This window comes from Rhodnius prolixus, unplaced genomic scaffold, assembly GCF_049639745.1.
Source record: "Rhodnius prolixus isolate KJV_2025 unplaced genomic scaffold, Rpr scaffold_5, whole genome shotgun sequence".
Classification (NCBI taxonomy): Eukaryota; Metazoa; Arthropoda; class Insecta; order Hemiptera; family Reduviidae; genus Rhodnius; species Rhodnius prolixus.
In genome coordinates, this window is record NW_027411624.1 from 41,208,508 (window position 1) to 41,224,493 (window position 15,986).

Sequence of the window (15,986 nt, forward strand, 5' to 3'; positions counted from 1 at the left end):
GCCAGATCTGTCTATTTCTTTGTGTTTGGCATTCGTTTGAATCGATGAAGTCGAGTGATTTTCAAAAAATGGACGAAAAAGAATTTCTGTGTTGCTTAAACACTACTTTATGAAAGGCAAAACGCCTCAGGAGACTAAAGAGAAGCTTGATAAACATTATGGTGACTCTGCACCTTCGATTAGTGGTTTCAAAATTTTCGGAGTGGCCATATGGGCACAAGTGACGCTGAACGTTCTGGACGCCCTGTTGAGGTTACTACTCCAGAAATCATTGATAAAATCCATGATATGGCCATGGATGACAGAAGAGTGAAGGTGCGTGAGATTGCTAGTGCTGTGGGCATCTCGAATGAACGGGTACATAATATTTTGCATCAACATTTGGACATGACAAAGCTATCCGCAAGATGGGTGGTGCCGCGATTGCTCACGCTTGACCAAAAACGAAATCGTGTGAAGTGTTGCAAGGACGGTTTGCAGCTGTTCCAGAAGAATCCGCAGGACTTTAAGCGTCGTTTCGTCACTGTGGATGAAACATGGATACATCACCACACTCCTGAGACCAAAGAACAATCTAAACAATGGGTTACCAAGGGGGAATCTGCGCCAAAAAAGGCGAAGACCGTTCCTTCGGCCGGAAAGATTATGGTGACTGTCTTTTGGGATTCGCAAGGAATAATCCTCATCGACTATCTGGAAAAGGGTCAAACTATTACAGGTGCATATTATTCATCGTTATTGGACCGTTTGAAAACCGAGCTGCAAGAAAAACGCCCACGATTGGCCCACAAAAAAAGTCCTTTTCCATCACGACAACGCACCAGCTCACACCTCAGCAGTTGTGGTCGCAAAATTAATGGAAATAGGGTTCCAACTCGTTTCACATCCCCCCTATTCTCCAGACTTGGCTCCCTCGGACTACTATTTCTTCCCTAATATGAAGAAATGGCTGGCGGGAAAAAGATTTTATTCAAACGAGGAGGTGATTACAGAAACGAATGGCTATTTTTCAGACTTGGACAAATCCTATTATTCGAAAGGGATCAACAAACTAGAGCAGCGTTGGACGAAGTGTATAAGCCTAAAAGGAGACTATGTTGAAAAATAAAAAAGGTTTAACCCCAAAAAATTAAGTAGTTTTTATTTTTGCACGGACTTTTCAAACGACCCTCGTATATGAACGTTTTTTGAATCCCGCTCCAATATAAACAAATATAATAATCCTAAAGAAGAACTTTGTAAATTAATTAATAATTTTGAAGAGAAAAAATATGCACGCAATTTTTAATTATTTAAAAAAAGTTTTAAAACTAAGATCTTACGCTTTACAAAGTTTATTAAAGTGAACATGAACTTGAACTCCTTTGTAACAGATACATTGGTATCTCTGTACAAATAAAGATGATAATAGTAAAATAACAAACTCGGAATAACAAATTTCACGAAATACAATCATTTTTCACGAAGTGGTACAATTTAGCATGATGTACTACCAAAAAACGTTGGGAACCGCTGAAATAGACAAACGTAACTAGAAATAGTAACGAGAGAATAAAATAATTATTTCCTTTATTTTATCACCCATAGACGCATGTTTTTCTTATTTCCGGCCGCTTTCTGATTTTCTTCCATCATCGTAGGTCTATTCATCCAGTTTAGCGTAGCCAGGTGGTTAAAGTGAAAAGAGACAAGGAATAGTCTTTTGGAAGTGTCTACTAATTTCCGGGAATCTACAGGAAGTATTTTTAAACCGGCACTCCTTTCCAAAACCCGAGATGGCGCACAAGGTTTAGTGGCGGAACTCAAGCTCTAAAGGATATTGGGGTCGTAAGAGTATATAAAGACCAACAGGATCTCACATCAACACAAATTAAGATTTATAACTCCTCCTAGAGCTTTTTAAGTACGGTAGCCCTAAAACATGTACTGTTTACAAGGACATTGAAGCCATCCATTTGGGATAAATAGTGTGCTGATATGCATGCCCCGAAATGGTCCTAAACGCCCTAGCAACAATGCATCCCCACACGTCACTATGTTAATTAAAAGTAGATAAGTATAAAACTAGGCAACAATGACGTCACGGCCATAAATCCTATTCCATTGTCTGCTGAACAGATGTTCTGTGTGTTCTGTGGTCCATACGATAAGATATACCTACGTAATATGAGGGTCAAACTCTCCTATCTACGTTCCCTATATCAACCCCGTCCAATAGCAATAACTACTAGACATTCCTGCTTTTGACAGGTAAAAGTAATCACCATTTACTACATTATACAAACATTCGTAGATGATTAGAGGAAGTTATAATTATTTACAACTACAAAGATAAATGGACCGAAGTTTTAATGTGAATATCACCACTGAAGGTCTGAAAGGTTTTTCTTTAAGACCGGGGACCTAATTTATACTATGGTGGTTTAAATCGATTCGTTTAGCCAGGCTGCAATTAAAGCTCTGGTCTTTCCTAGTAAAAACCAAATTTCGGTCAATTCTTGCCATGCTGCTCTCAATTTGTTGGGAGCTCTGAATACTGTTTCGGTTGCTTGGTCCCCTCTGGTCACTCCGGGATTCCGGGTAAAGAACTTGCTGATGAAACAGCAGAAGGAAGGAGCTGCGTTGATAGCAATGACTCCTCATCCTCAGCCCCATTATCCCCTACATATCCTATCGACGTTGTAGAACAGAGCAGTGGACCAGTGGATTTTGAAGGAACATCGAAAACGGTGGAGATCCCGATCTGACTGACTACCATCAGCCTAAAGAAATTCTTGGCACAGGCTATGGTTGGTTTTAGCAGGTCCCGGATCCGCCAGTTGGTTCAGGTGTTGAGTGGACAAGCGAATTTAGCGTACCATCTTTTCAAATGTGGCCTTACCCAGTCGCCAATCTGTGCTGGCTGTGGTGAGTCCAATGAGACTGTGCGGGACTTTGTAGAGGTGAGTCCCAATTTATTCTAAAACTAGGATTCCTCGTCTTTGGGGAGGTTAGATTGTGGTGGCATCTGGTAATCTTCACCAGAACTTTCTAGGTTTATTCCGGTGCACTGGGCGATTGAGCGTGCTCTCTAGTGTTCTAGTTCTTTTGCTACTTTATTAGTTTATTATATTAGCATGTGGGCAACCTTTAGCCGGATTGGTTTTTAAAGCCCCGTTATCTCTTATGAGATGAGGGGTGGGCAAACGAAATTGCTGATGAAACAACAAAGGAAGGAGCTGCGTTGATAACAATGACTCCTCATGCCATTATCCCTGTATCGTATCGACGCTGTAGAACAGAGGTGGAGCAGTGGATTTTGAAGGAACATCAATTTTACTGTGTACATCCTGTAAACTATTAAATAGTTTCCCTGAGCGTTAACCAAAAATAGAAAACGTAAATTGCACAGGAAGTTAAAAAAAAAGGATCCCCCCCTCTCTCAAAAAAGAAAAACCTTACGCACTTCCGATAGCTTTAAATTAAAAATAAAATAAATAAAAGTGCGAGCACTGGACATCCTTTATCCTCTAACCAATTCACTTAAGAACCACTTGTTCCCCCACACTGAGGTCACAAAAAAAAACCTTTAAAGGGCAATATAATCCATTTTATTCGCCTGGATGAAGGACACCAACATCCATATTAAAGGTCCTGAACTCCTAAACGTGATAACAATTCCTTGTGGATTAAAAAAAAAACACGGGACAGTCCTATTAAACGATTTAAATTACGGTTGAAGGGACTCTTGGGTAATTGAATTTTTATCAAAATCTGTCGAGTAAAAACTCGAGTTAGGAGTGAGGCGGAAGGGTTCAATTTTGAGCAGAGGATAACTGCGAGCAAATGGCTATTGAATAGCTACGAGTAAAATAAAAATAAAAAATACGTGCAATTAAATAGAATATATTCCTCTGTTTGGCAGAGATAAGATTTTTTCATTTTTTTAAAAATATATTTCAAAATATTGTCATTTAAAGTTGACAACAAAGATCTAGGTACTTAACTACAAACCCAAAATCACATTTCCGCAACTGAAGCGAATACCATTCGATATCTTGGTCATGACAAGCAACTCACAAAACAGGTCTCGAACGAGTTTTTCAGAACGAGTCAACCAGAGGATAACGGAATGCTAAAGAAACTACTTTGATAAATCAGCGTTTCCCAATCTGTGGTACGCGAGTTGCTGGTTGGTGGTACACGAAAAATAATCAATAATGGCGGTCATAAAAAATTAAATCATAAAAATATCTCCATAAAAATTATTTTAATTAATAATATTATACAGTAAAGTTAATAATATGTACAGTGAATAAAGTTGGTCTGTCTCGAGATATATGAGAAAATATAAATAGCACATTTAACAGGATAAAAAATTGTCTTTCTTGGAGTATTTTCCCAAAACCTGAAAACACAAATGATAATTCGGATTTCAAAACCCCCTTCTATAAAGAAAATTTAGGAAAAACTACATCATTATCGATAAAAGATAAAGAAAATTTAATAGAATTATCATGTGACAGAGCTTGAATGATAACTATGTACAAAAATCTGTAGCTTAAAGAGAGACTGGATTGTAATGAGTAAGCTCCATCCAAGCAACATTAAATTTAATTGGTACTTACAGGTAGCTTAAAAGAAATTAATTTAAAAGATTTGGGCACAAATCTTATAATCCTAAAGAAGAACTTTGTAAATTAATTAATAATCTTGAGGAGAAAAATATGTACGCAATTTTGCATTATTTAAAAAAAGTTTTAAAACTAAGATCTTACACTTTACAAAGTTTATAAAGTGAACTTAGAACTCCTTTGCAACAGATACATTGGCATCTCTATACAAATAAAGATAATAATAATAGAATAATACAATCAGAATAACAAATTTCACGAAATACGAAGTGGTACAATTTAGCATGATTGGTACTACCAAGTGGTACGATGAGCCGTAAAAAAAGGTTGGAAAACGCTGGGATAAATGATCAAAAACTGAGCCTTATAAACAAGAAAGTAATTTCTATTCTTAAGCCCAACTTGCACCTATCCTAGACTTTGCGGAACTTAAACAGAATTCAAAACCATTCAGTCCAAAAATCCTTTGAACCCCGTTTAACTTATGCACCCTTCAACGTCAACAACCAGATCATCCATACCGACCTGAGAATTCCAATTGTTTCTAACCTTGCACTCCAAACTTTACCTTCATCATAATCCCCTAAATTAGCAACCTGTCCTGCACTAACCTACCCGTCAAATCCTGCTCGCAGACTGAGGCGTCGATGGCTTCGTGACCATCTGATCGAACAATAAACAGAACATTCTGTTTACAAATTCGATAATTTGCATTAACCTACTACTTAATGATGCATGCATCGTTGCATGGCCGTTGCATTAATAAAGTGGAGTGGGAAACTTACAATCCTCAAGATTCTTACTTAATTTTTTTTTCATAAAACTTCGAACTTTTTACTAAATGTTTCTTGCGTTTCCCAATAATACGTAAAAGGATATTCTTGAGGAAAGCGTTTTTCATCAGTTACGGTTTCTCTAAAAACCTCATTTTCCTGAAATCTAAGAACTACAAAAAAAAAGACCAAATTAGGCTCACTATCTGACTTGGAGGGGGAGCTTCAAATGCGAATTAAGATACTTAAGATATTTTTAAAGCATTAATAACCTACTTATCTACATTTTTCTCAAATAGGTGAGTCTAAAAGATATTAGCTGAAATGATTTGGAGCAGGAAACTGAAAAAAGAACTTTTTGAGGAGTACCTCGAAACTTGAATTTCCGGTTTAAGGAAAAAAAGAAGAGTTTACAGCAACACTTCCTGTGCTAAGAGGTAAAGGTTCGTTGTTAAAATTGTTTTCTCAAAAATCTGTCGATTAGTTTAGCAACCAGTAGTGGGGAGTTCTAGGGCAGCAAGATTGGAATCCAGTTCATATTCTAGTGAAAGTATTGAAGAACCGTGATTAATGTTGAGATGAGAAAAATGGCGAAGATAGATGGGGAGGAAAGTAAAATCAGAGCAGAGGCAACGAGAGAGAAAGAGAGGAGACATCAATCTTCCAAAGCAAACATGTGTGGTTGTGGATGAGAAGATGTACCACAGGAGGTGGTACAACCAACAACATGAAACATGAAGATGGAGGTCTTGCAGAAAACAACTTCTCGTTTTTTTAACAAAACACATGTGTAGTTAGCGCACATTAAATCCCTTTTTCGTTTCTCAGAAGCTTCTTCAGGTGATGTACAGTGCGGTCTCTAACGAAAGAATACTGTATCTGAAGACCATATCTGTACACTGGAAGACGTCCGTGACCTCAGATGTTGTTCAGAGTAGTTCGTGTGAGGAGTTTGTTCTTTAAATCCACTTTTTGCCAAAGGTAAAAATGGAACTTACGAATTGAAAGTCATTCCGGATATGACGAAAGATTAATGATACATGAACATAATCATTATATTGAAAAATCGGGTCAGCAATTTAATTAAAGTTTAAGAAATATCGGAGAGAGCCATTTTAATGACTAATAAAATGAATAGTTATTTTACGATAATATTCTATGAAATAGGGAGCTATTCCTAGACGTAGATAATATAGAAAAGGGGACCAAAGAGAGAAGATAAAGGTAGAACAAGGGCCAGCAGGACAATATTGTGGTTTAGAAGGGACAGTATTTCTCAAGGACGGGATACACACTACCCAGTTTAGGGCCTCATTGTTTTAATACATCTATACTATATAGTTAAAGGGGGGCCATTCCAGTTAAGACTCCCCCAAAAAGGGATTAGTTTACAAAAGGAGAACCTAACCTTAGCTTTACCTAAAACATGAGATAATAGGAATCAAAAGGGGTCCAGAGCACAAACTCGGGAACAGCTCAACCATAAATTCTCAAAAGCTTTAACCAGTTATATTACAAAAGATATTGCAATCAAGTTGGATTTACGTCGTGGCCATTGGTCATAAAGATGAACTCCACTGTCAACTAAACACCACTTCTATTTCAATATAGTCGTGCATAAAATTTACTTGTAAAATACATTAATGTACCAGAGTAGATTAAGGTGATTAGTTGTTATTAACACGGTATGTTATAGGGGGATATTTTTAGGTAACAAGTAAAACAACCAGGAAATTAGATTCCAAAATTTTATGATTTTATAAATGGTATGTACGTAGGTTCCATAATTGAAAAGATATATGAACCACTAAGCAATCAAGGGTCTATAATTAAACAGGTATCTGGAAACCTACACTCTGCAGACAACGATATATCGACACATCATTGAAAAACTAAGGGCAAACCAAGAAGAATTCAATTTCTAAAAAAAAAACTAACAGCCTAGGTTCTAATTATTAAACATCTACCTTGAATGCCTTAAATGAACTATTGTTAGAAACAAATCTCTTAAAGTTTAAAAAGTTTTATTAATGCGGAAGTAGAAAAGTAACTAACAACCAAAACTATAACGGCACTTCCCTTTTTAACAATTTCAATAGACTCCAAAATTCCAGCAAATCCTGGATATGCACACTAAACACTAAATACTTTGAAAATGTCTGGTACTTACAGAACCTAGTAAAACCACAAGATTCAGGAGAAAATAACTAACTAAAGGTAATATTGGATGTTCTATTGTATATTGCATTATTAAATTCAATAATAATGTAAAACTATATATGTTCAATAATCCCTATAGTTAGAATAATAAAAGCAAAGATTGGTTTATTCTGAAAATATCCCAGCCCAGCTTCTTTTGCAAATTGAAGTTCGTGAGATAGAAAATTTGGTACAGATAAGATAATAATCAAAAAACGTAAAGCTAAATTGGCAAAGAACATCCATTATATTTAGAAAAGATCCTAATTTGACAGGATGTAATTATATTGCAGGATGCAATAAATAATTCAACATATTAAAGATTTAAAAATCATTGCTGGAAAAATTTCTGTCCCATTGGGAACTAAAGAACCCAAAAATTGAAGGGAACTAATTGAAAGTGTAAATGGCGAAAAGAAAATAGAAAATGGTAAATAAATAAGAGGGAAAACAGTTTTCCTTGAAAACAAACATTAATCTAGATTACTGTTCATTATTTTTGGTGACTGAATCATAGTTTCAATAGGATGAAAAATTAATGCCAGTTTCAGTCATTATAAACTTTATTCTGCCGGAGCTTTCGACCTAGGGGACTAGGTCACATCTTCAGGGCTGTGCAACATATTTACAGTGTGTTAATAATAATTGTATTACAATGAATATGTATAATGTAACGAAAATTTACAAAAATATTTACCTAATTTACAATATACTGTTTTACATCATTAGAGAGTTGGTGTGTCTTCTGTCTTGTCTGTTCATGGGACTGAATGTGATCGGTCTTCCGTGTGTGATTGTGTTTGGTTGTAAGAAATGGTTGTAACAATTGGTAACACTGACTTCCTTACATCCAAAAACCCAATCATACACAGACCGATCACATTCAGACCATGAACAGACAAGACAGAAGACACACCAACCCTCTAATGATGTAAAACAGTATATTGTAAATTAGGTAAATATTTTTGTAAATTTTCGTTACATTATACATATTCATTGTAATATAATTATTTGGTAACACACTGTAAATATGTTCCACAGCCCTGAAGATGACTCTAGATCTCTAGGTCGAAAGCTTGGCATAATAAAGTTTATAATGACTGAATTTTTTTCCCAAAAAAAAATAAATTAAATAAATTATTCGTGTCGCTATCTAGGGAGGAACTCAACACAGCTCAAGAAATTGGGGTAATCATTAAAATTGTCGCCTCACAAATTTGAGGACATTGGCGCCCGGAATTTGAACAATGTTCTCTCTTTACAGATTCAACACTATCCATCTGTGGGAGGGTGGTAACTGAATTTTTAAAAACTCAGCATCACTTGTGGCAATCTAAGTGGCTAATCCCTAATCCTAACTAATGTACCCTTTTAAGTTTAATAACATATCAAATTGAATTACGAAGATTATGGATGCTGAGAAAGGAATTAATGACGAATGAAATTCCTCTAACAATTTAGGAGGAAATGATATAATAATGGAGGCACTAATTAGCAACTACTGTCATAGCAACATCCGTTTTGTCTTAAGGTAAATGTATATAGAACGTACTATATATTTTTTAACTACGTACGAGGGTCGTTTGAAAAGTCCGTGCAAAGTCAGAGAGATAGCACTACTGGCGCGTATCGAGGTTATGTTTAGTTAGTAGCATCTCTTGGAAGAACACACACCAAGTTTCAGCCAGATCGGTCTATTTCTTTGTGTTTGGCATTCGTTTGAATCGAGGAAGTCGAGTGATTTTCAAAAAATGGACGAAAAAGAATTTCGTGTGTTGATTAAACACTACTTTATGAAAGGCAAAACGCCTCAGGAGACTAAAGAGAAGCTTGATAAACATTATGGTGACTCTGCACCTTCGATTAGAACAGTTTATAAGTGGTTTCAAAAATTTCGGAGTGGCCATATGGGCACAAGTGACGCTGAACGTTCTGGACGCCACTGTTGAGGTTACTACTCCAGAAATCATTGATAAAATCCATGATATGGTGATGGATGACAGAAGAGTGAAGGTGCGTGAGATTGCTAGTGCTGTGGGCATCTCGAATGAACGGGTACATAATATTTTGCATCAACATTTGGACATGATAAAGCTATCCGCAAGATGGGTGCCGCGATTGCTCACGCTTGACCAAAAACGAAATCGTGTGAAGTGTTGCAAGGACGGTTTGCAGCTGTTCCAGAAGAATCCGCAGGACTTTAAGCGTCGTTTCGTCACTGTGGATGAAACATGGATACATCACTACACTCCTGAGACCAAAGAACAATCTAAACAATGGGTTACCAAGGGGGAATCTGCGCCAAAAAAGGCGAAGACCGTTCCTTCGGCCGGAAAGATTATGGCGACTGTCTTTTGGGATTCGCAAGGAATAATCCTCATCGATTATCTGGAAAAGGGTAAAACTATTACAGGTGCATATTATTCATCGTTATTGGACCGTTTGAAAACCGAGCTGCAAGAAAAACGCCCACGATTGGCCCACAAAAAAAGTCCTTTTCCATCACGACAACGCACCAGCTCACACCTCAGCAGTTGTGGTCGCAAAATTAATGGAAATAGGGTTCCAACTCGTTTCACATCCCCCCTCCCCCCCTATTCGCCAGACTGGGCTCCCTCGGACTACTATTTGTTCCCCAATATGAAGAAATGGCTGGCGGGAAAAAGATTTTATTCAAACGAGGAGGTGATTGCAGAAACGAATGGCTATTTTTTAGACTTGGACAAATCCTATTGTTCGGAAGGGATCAACAAACTAGAGCAGCGTTGGACGAAGTGTATAAGCCTAAAAGGAGACTATGTTGAAAAATAAAAAAGGTTTACCCCAAAAAATTAAGTAGTTTTTATTTTTGCACGGACTTTTCAAACGACCCTCGTATACCTTGGCTAGTTGTAATAGACATCTTTATTTAAACAAAAAATGAAAAATTTACTTTGCACATCGAATGTACAGGAAAACAGTGAAAATCACTATCAAGAAGGCTCTTTAAACTTGATACTTTGATATATCGATATAATAGACAAGAAATTTCTCTAAATGAAACTAAAAAAAAGTGAAATTAGAAGACCTGACATAAAGCGCTCCTGTCGGTAATTAGGAGAAACTACAAGCGTTAGTTATCTTATAATTACAATTTAAATAATTTTGGAAATAACTGAAATACTTTTTTGTGTAATTACTTTTAATTAGAAATAATAAAAAATGTTAAATAAAAGATGCCTTAGAAACGTTTATAAATAAAATAATAAACTTTGGTAACATGAGAAAATAAATCGTTTAACAAATCATCTTAGAAACGATGTCGAATTACTTACACTCATTACATATTCATTCCTAAGTAATATTTATAAGTTCAGTAACCTCTTTTTCAAGAATTTGAAGAATTTAATGTAATTTTACAATTAAATTAACTCTTACCTTGTTTAAATATAAAAAGTTCATCAGCATCTCAACCAGATCACCAGTTCAAATAGCACTTGGACACTTGACACTATTTAAAAGTAAATTCACAACACTATTCGCACTAAAAACTGAATATCACGCACTAAATATAACTTAAATACAATTTATAAACCAGAAATACACTTTAAAACTAATTGATATTCACTTAAAACAAATTAATAAAGAGACAACGAACGAGTAAAAAAAGATGGCCGACGGTAACTGGCCAGCTGGTACAAAGAGGTAACTAAATAAGCAGTGTGACCAACTTAACTGAAATAATTGTTATATATGTTAGATTGCAAATTGACAATACAAACATAACTGTTCTTAGAACCAGCTGGGTCTTTTAATTTCTTTGGAACTTTTATGGTCAGCTTGTTTACAAAATTACAGATCTAGCCATGTTTTTATTTTTCTTTCGATATTGATCAGTTTATTTAGATATAATTAAAATATTGAAGCAGCACTTTTGTCTTATATTATAATAAGAAATATTTTTTTTCTTGTAAGAACACTCACACTACTTCTTTTCAGCATAATTTAAGTAAATAAGTTTTGTTTAAACTCTAGAAAAAATAAATTATAAAATTACTAGATAATAACATAAATAGAAGTAAATATTATACTTCGCCATCAAAATAAAACAATTGACAAGGAAAAAACATGTCTGTTGAGTGATCGATATTAAATTCATCAACATTGGCTCAACTAAGGGTACAATCTCTAGGGTTTGATGTAAATTTGTACAGATAACTTGGGTGGAATATAAGTACTATGTAGATTTGGTTTCCTCATTTACATTATCTCCAAAATCAGGGCCAAGAATCACTCCCTGTTCATCCCCAAGATGGCTATTGGGGGGATAGAGGCATCCTAACATTCCCCTGCATTTCTAGGCCTCCCATTCAGGTTTCAGTTCATTACCTCCAAAATCAGGGCCACGAATTCACTCCCTGTTCATCCCCAAAATAGCTAATTAGAGACACTCCAAATTCCACTGTATTTCTAGGTCTACCATTTGCGTTTCATTACGTTACCTCCAAAATCAGGGCCACGAATCACTCCCTGTTCCCCTCCAGATCGCTATTGGGGGATAGAGGCATCCTAACATTCCCCTGCATTTCTAGGCCTCCCATTTGGATTTCATTTCATTACCTCCAAAATCAGGGCCACGAATTCACTCCCTGTTCATCCCCAAAATAGCTAATTAGAGACACTCCAAATTCCACTGTATTTCTAGGTCTACCATTTGCGTTTCATTACGTTACCTCCAAAATCAGGGCTACGAATCACTTCTTGATAACCCTCCAGATAGCTATTGGAGGCCTCCCATTTGGGTTTCATTTACATTACCTCCAAAATCAGGGCCACGAATCACTCCCTAGATAGCTGTTGGAGGGTTAGAGGCACCTTAACATTCCACTGCACTTCTAAGCCCCTTATAAGTACTTCTAAGTTTGGATTTTCTCCGCTTTTCACGCGGATAGTAAGCATGAAATCAATCTTAAATTTTGGAATTTGAATTAGAATCTCGAAAACAAAGGTACCCAGATTGACGAGATGAATGTTCTTCACACTCCCATTAATTTATACACGTTCCAGGTGTCTTTCAAACAATTCATTTCCAGTAGTGACCAAATACAGGAGGAGCAAGCAAAAGAAAAAGATAACAACAAATAGAAAAGGACAAAAATAATGACTGGAATTTTACTAATTAGATAAAAACCGGCCGACTGTTACAGGTAGGATGATACAGCTTTTGCGTATAATGGTAGCCATATTCCAACAAAGATTATTTACGAGTTTAGCGTGAATCTTTAGAATAGTGGAACAACGCACCGTATAATCTACATATTTCTGGTGTATCCGTGCCTAACGGTGGGTGCCTAACCCACCAACTGGATGGTCGTGTGTTAATTGTTACTATACTTCCGCCCACTCCATGCTACCACATTCTGTGGCTTTAAATCTCATTATCTTAATTTATATATGGATATATAATATATATATATATATATATATATAAATATATTTATATATATATATATATATATAAATATATATATAAATATATATATATATAAATATATATATAAATATATATATATATAAATATATATATATATAAATATATATATATATAAATATATATATATATATAAATATATATATATATATATAAATATATATATATATATAAATATATATATATATAAATATATATATATAAATATGCATGTATTATATATCCTTTAAAAGAAAAAAATAATTAAAATTAATTTTAATTTGTCAATAAATGTTCAATTCCTTTTCAAGTCTTCATAACAGGAAGTTCCAGTTCGTAAACCGGATATTGAGATTGCACCGGAAGTTCACGCTGTGACATCCTCTGAATTCCTGAACTTCCACTTTCTCGCTTTGTTCTTGTTTTTTTTCTTAATTATAAGTTATCGACCTTCTTGATAAGTTAGAACAGGGGCTGCCAAACTTTTTTTGATCATGGACCCCCCCCCCCTATATAATTTTTCGAAATCTCCATCGACTTCCCCATAAAAGTAATTCTCAGTTAATTAAAAATAAAACTATCTATTAGGTTGACTGTGTTTGTACATTTATTTTATGGTTTTAAACATTTATTTTTAATTTTTTTTTTTTTTTAAATCTTTTATTGTAATTTACCCCTGCACCAGTTGTTGCAACAAGCAAATATGGTGAAAGAGAAAAGAAATAGAAGAAAATCATGAGTGGAGAGGCACCCAATGGTGCCACTCCAGTAACGTGCTTTGCTCTCACGATAAGAGTAGATCACGAGAGGCTATCTTCTCTTCAATCTCCTTAGAGGATTACCTGGTAATGTGGAGGAAGATAGGTGTTCTATGAGAGGGGTTAGGATGAGCTGCTGGTAGAGGAATGAAATTTGAGAAAACGAATGTTAGCAAGAACCTGTAATGAAAGGGATTTTGAGGTCATTATGGATAGTGAGGTTAGATACATAGAACGGAGCGTTAAGAAGTTTTCGAAGTATTTTTTGGACTGTAATGTCTGGAGGCGTAGTGAGTTGGAACGCTTAGTCGATCCTCCCATACTTCCCAAATAGGTCACAGTAACAACAGGTATAAGAGGTCTTTTGTTTTGTAGGTTAAGTTTCGAACGTTTGTCAAGTAGTCTGGCGAGAAGTTTTGTAGCTTTAGGCTACTTTCTTGTCTTTTCCAGTCTAGTCTGGGGGATTCCATGTCAACCGTTTGTCCAGGGTACAGTCCAAGGTAGCTTACTTTGTCCACAGTTGGTATAGGAGTTTGGTTCAAGATGATAGGAGGTAGGAGAAACATCTATTAAAGAAATTTTACATTGTGTAACAAATAGTTTTATGAAAAATATCTTAATGTTGAAATTTAAATACCTTAATATTTATTAAATAATAAGTAATTATAAATAATAAGTAAAGTAACTACAGTATTGCTTCTTAATTAATGAGATGGGTGTGCCTGGGTGTTTCTTTACAAGGTTCCGCTATATTGGGTTCGAAATTGTTTTCTCTTCGACCCCCCTAGCTCAGATCGACCCCCAACTTTTGTTAAATAGACCCCTGGGGATCTATACAGGGTGACCAAAGTTATATGCTCCACCCACTTTTTTTTAAACGGCGGGAAATTTCGAAAAAATAAAAAACACGTTGTTAATCATTTTTGGTCTAGTTTATTTTCAGTGATTGACCCATTTTTTAAACCCCTGTATCTCGAGATACAGCATCCAACTTTTGTTTTTCAAATGGAACATTACATTTTTTGTTGCATATTTTTATAGTATTTTATGGTATTTTAAAATATGGAAAACAAATTTCAGTTTACTGTCAAAATTACGTTATTTTTTTAAAGAACTGTTCAAACTGGGCACCATCAACGGATAGGCAAGCCAAAACTCTGGACTCCCACGCTTTGCTTGTAGCAGCACTTATGGTGGCGAAGTCAAGATCTAGGCAGGCTAGAGTTATTCGACGTTCAGGTTGTTTTTTCTACAAAAGTTTGGTTTGGAGTTTTAGGAAATCAACTTATTGGCCCATACTTCTACAGAGAGAACTTAACTGGTACAAGGTATCTAACTTTTTTTTGAAGAGACATTTTGCCAGTTCTGCTTGAAGATGTTCATCTACAACGTCGGCTAGATATGTATTTTCAACAAAATGGTTGCCCGGCACATAATGCGAGAGTGGTTCGAGGTTACCTGGACAGAAATTTCCATGAAAAGTGCTTAAGGACTTATTGTCCCATCTAATGGTCACCTCGATCTCCGGACTTGACCCCAATGGACTATTTCTTGTGGGGATACCTAAAAAATAAAGTGTACAATATCCTTAATTCCGAGGCTTCAGTCGATGATCTGAAACGTCGAATAACTCTAGCCTGCCTAGATCCTGACTTCGCCACCATAAGTGCTGCTACAAGGAAAGCGTGGGAGTCCAGAGTTTTGGCTTGCCTGTCCGTTGATTGTGCCCAGTTTGAACAGTTCTTTAAAAAAAATAACGTAATTTTGACAGTAAACTGAAATTAGTAGCGTGGGAGTCCAGAGTTTTGGCTTGCCTATCCGTTGGTTGTGCCCAGTTTGAACAGTTCTTTAAAAAAAATAACGTAATTTTGACAGTAAACTGAAATTAGTAGCGTGGGAGTCCAGAGTTTTGGCTTGCCTGTCCGTTGATTGTGCCCACTTTGAACAGTTCTTTAAAAAAAATAACGTAATTTTGACAGTAAACTGAAATTTGTAGCGTGGGAGTCCAGAGTTTTGGCTTGCCTATCCGTTGGTTGTGCCCAGTTTGAACAGTTCTTTAAAAAAAATAACGTAATTTTGACAGTAAACTGAAATTAGTAGCGTGGGAGTCCAGAGTTTTGGCTTGCCTGTCCGTTGATTGTGCCCACTTTGAACAGTTCTTTAAAAAAAATAACGTAATTTTGACAGTAAACTG

The 15,986-nt window shown here is 35.8% G+C and overlaps 1 protein-coding gene across 5 annotated transcripts in view; it reads right to left on the reverse strand.

Annotated features, from left to right (window-relative positions):
- LOC141457938 (uncharacterized) overlaps positions 1 to 15,986 on the reverse strand; it is a 376,780-nt gene that overhangs the window by 227,032 nt on the left and 133,762 nt on the right. The window contains exon 1 of one of the 5 annotated variants that reach the window (XM_074135335.1): positions 11,003 to 11,148. The exons of the other annotated variants lie outside the window; for them this stretch is intronic. The gene's annotated coding sequence lies outside the window, so the exon portion shown is untranslated. Of the gene's footprint in view, positions 1 to 11,002; positions 11,149 to 15,986 lie in introns of those variants that run through there. 5 annotated transcript variants of the gene reach the window in all.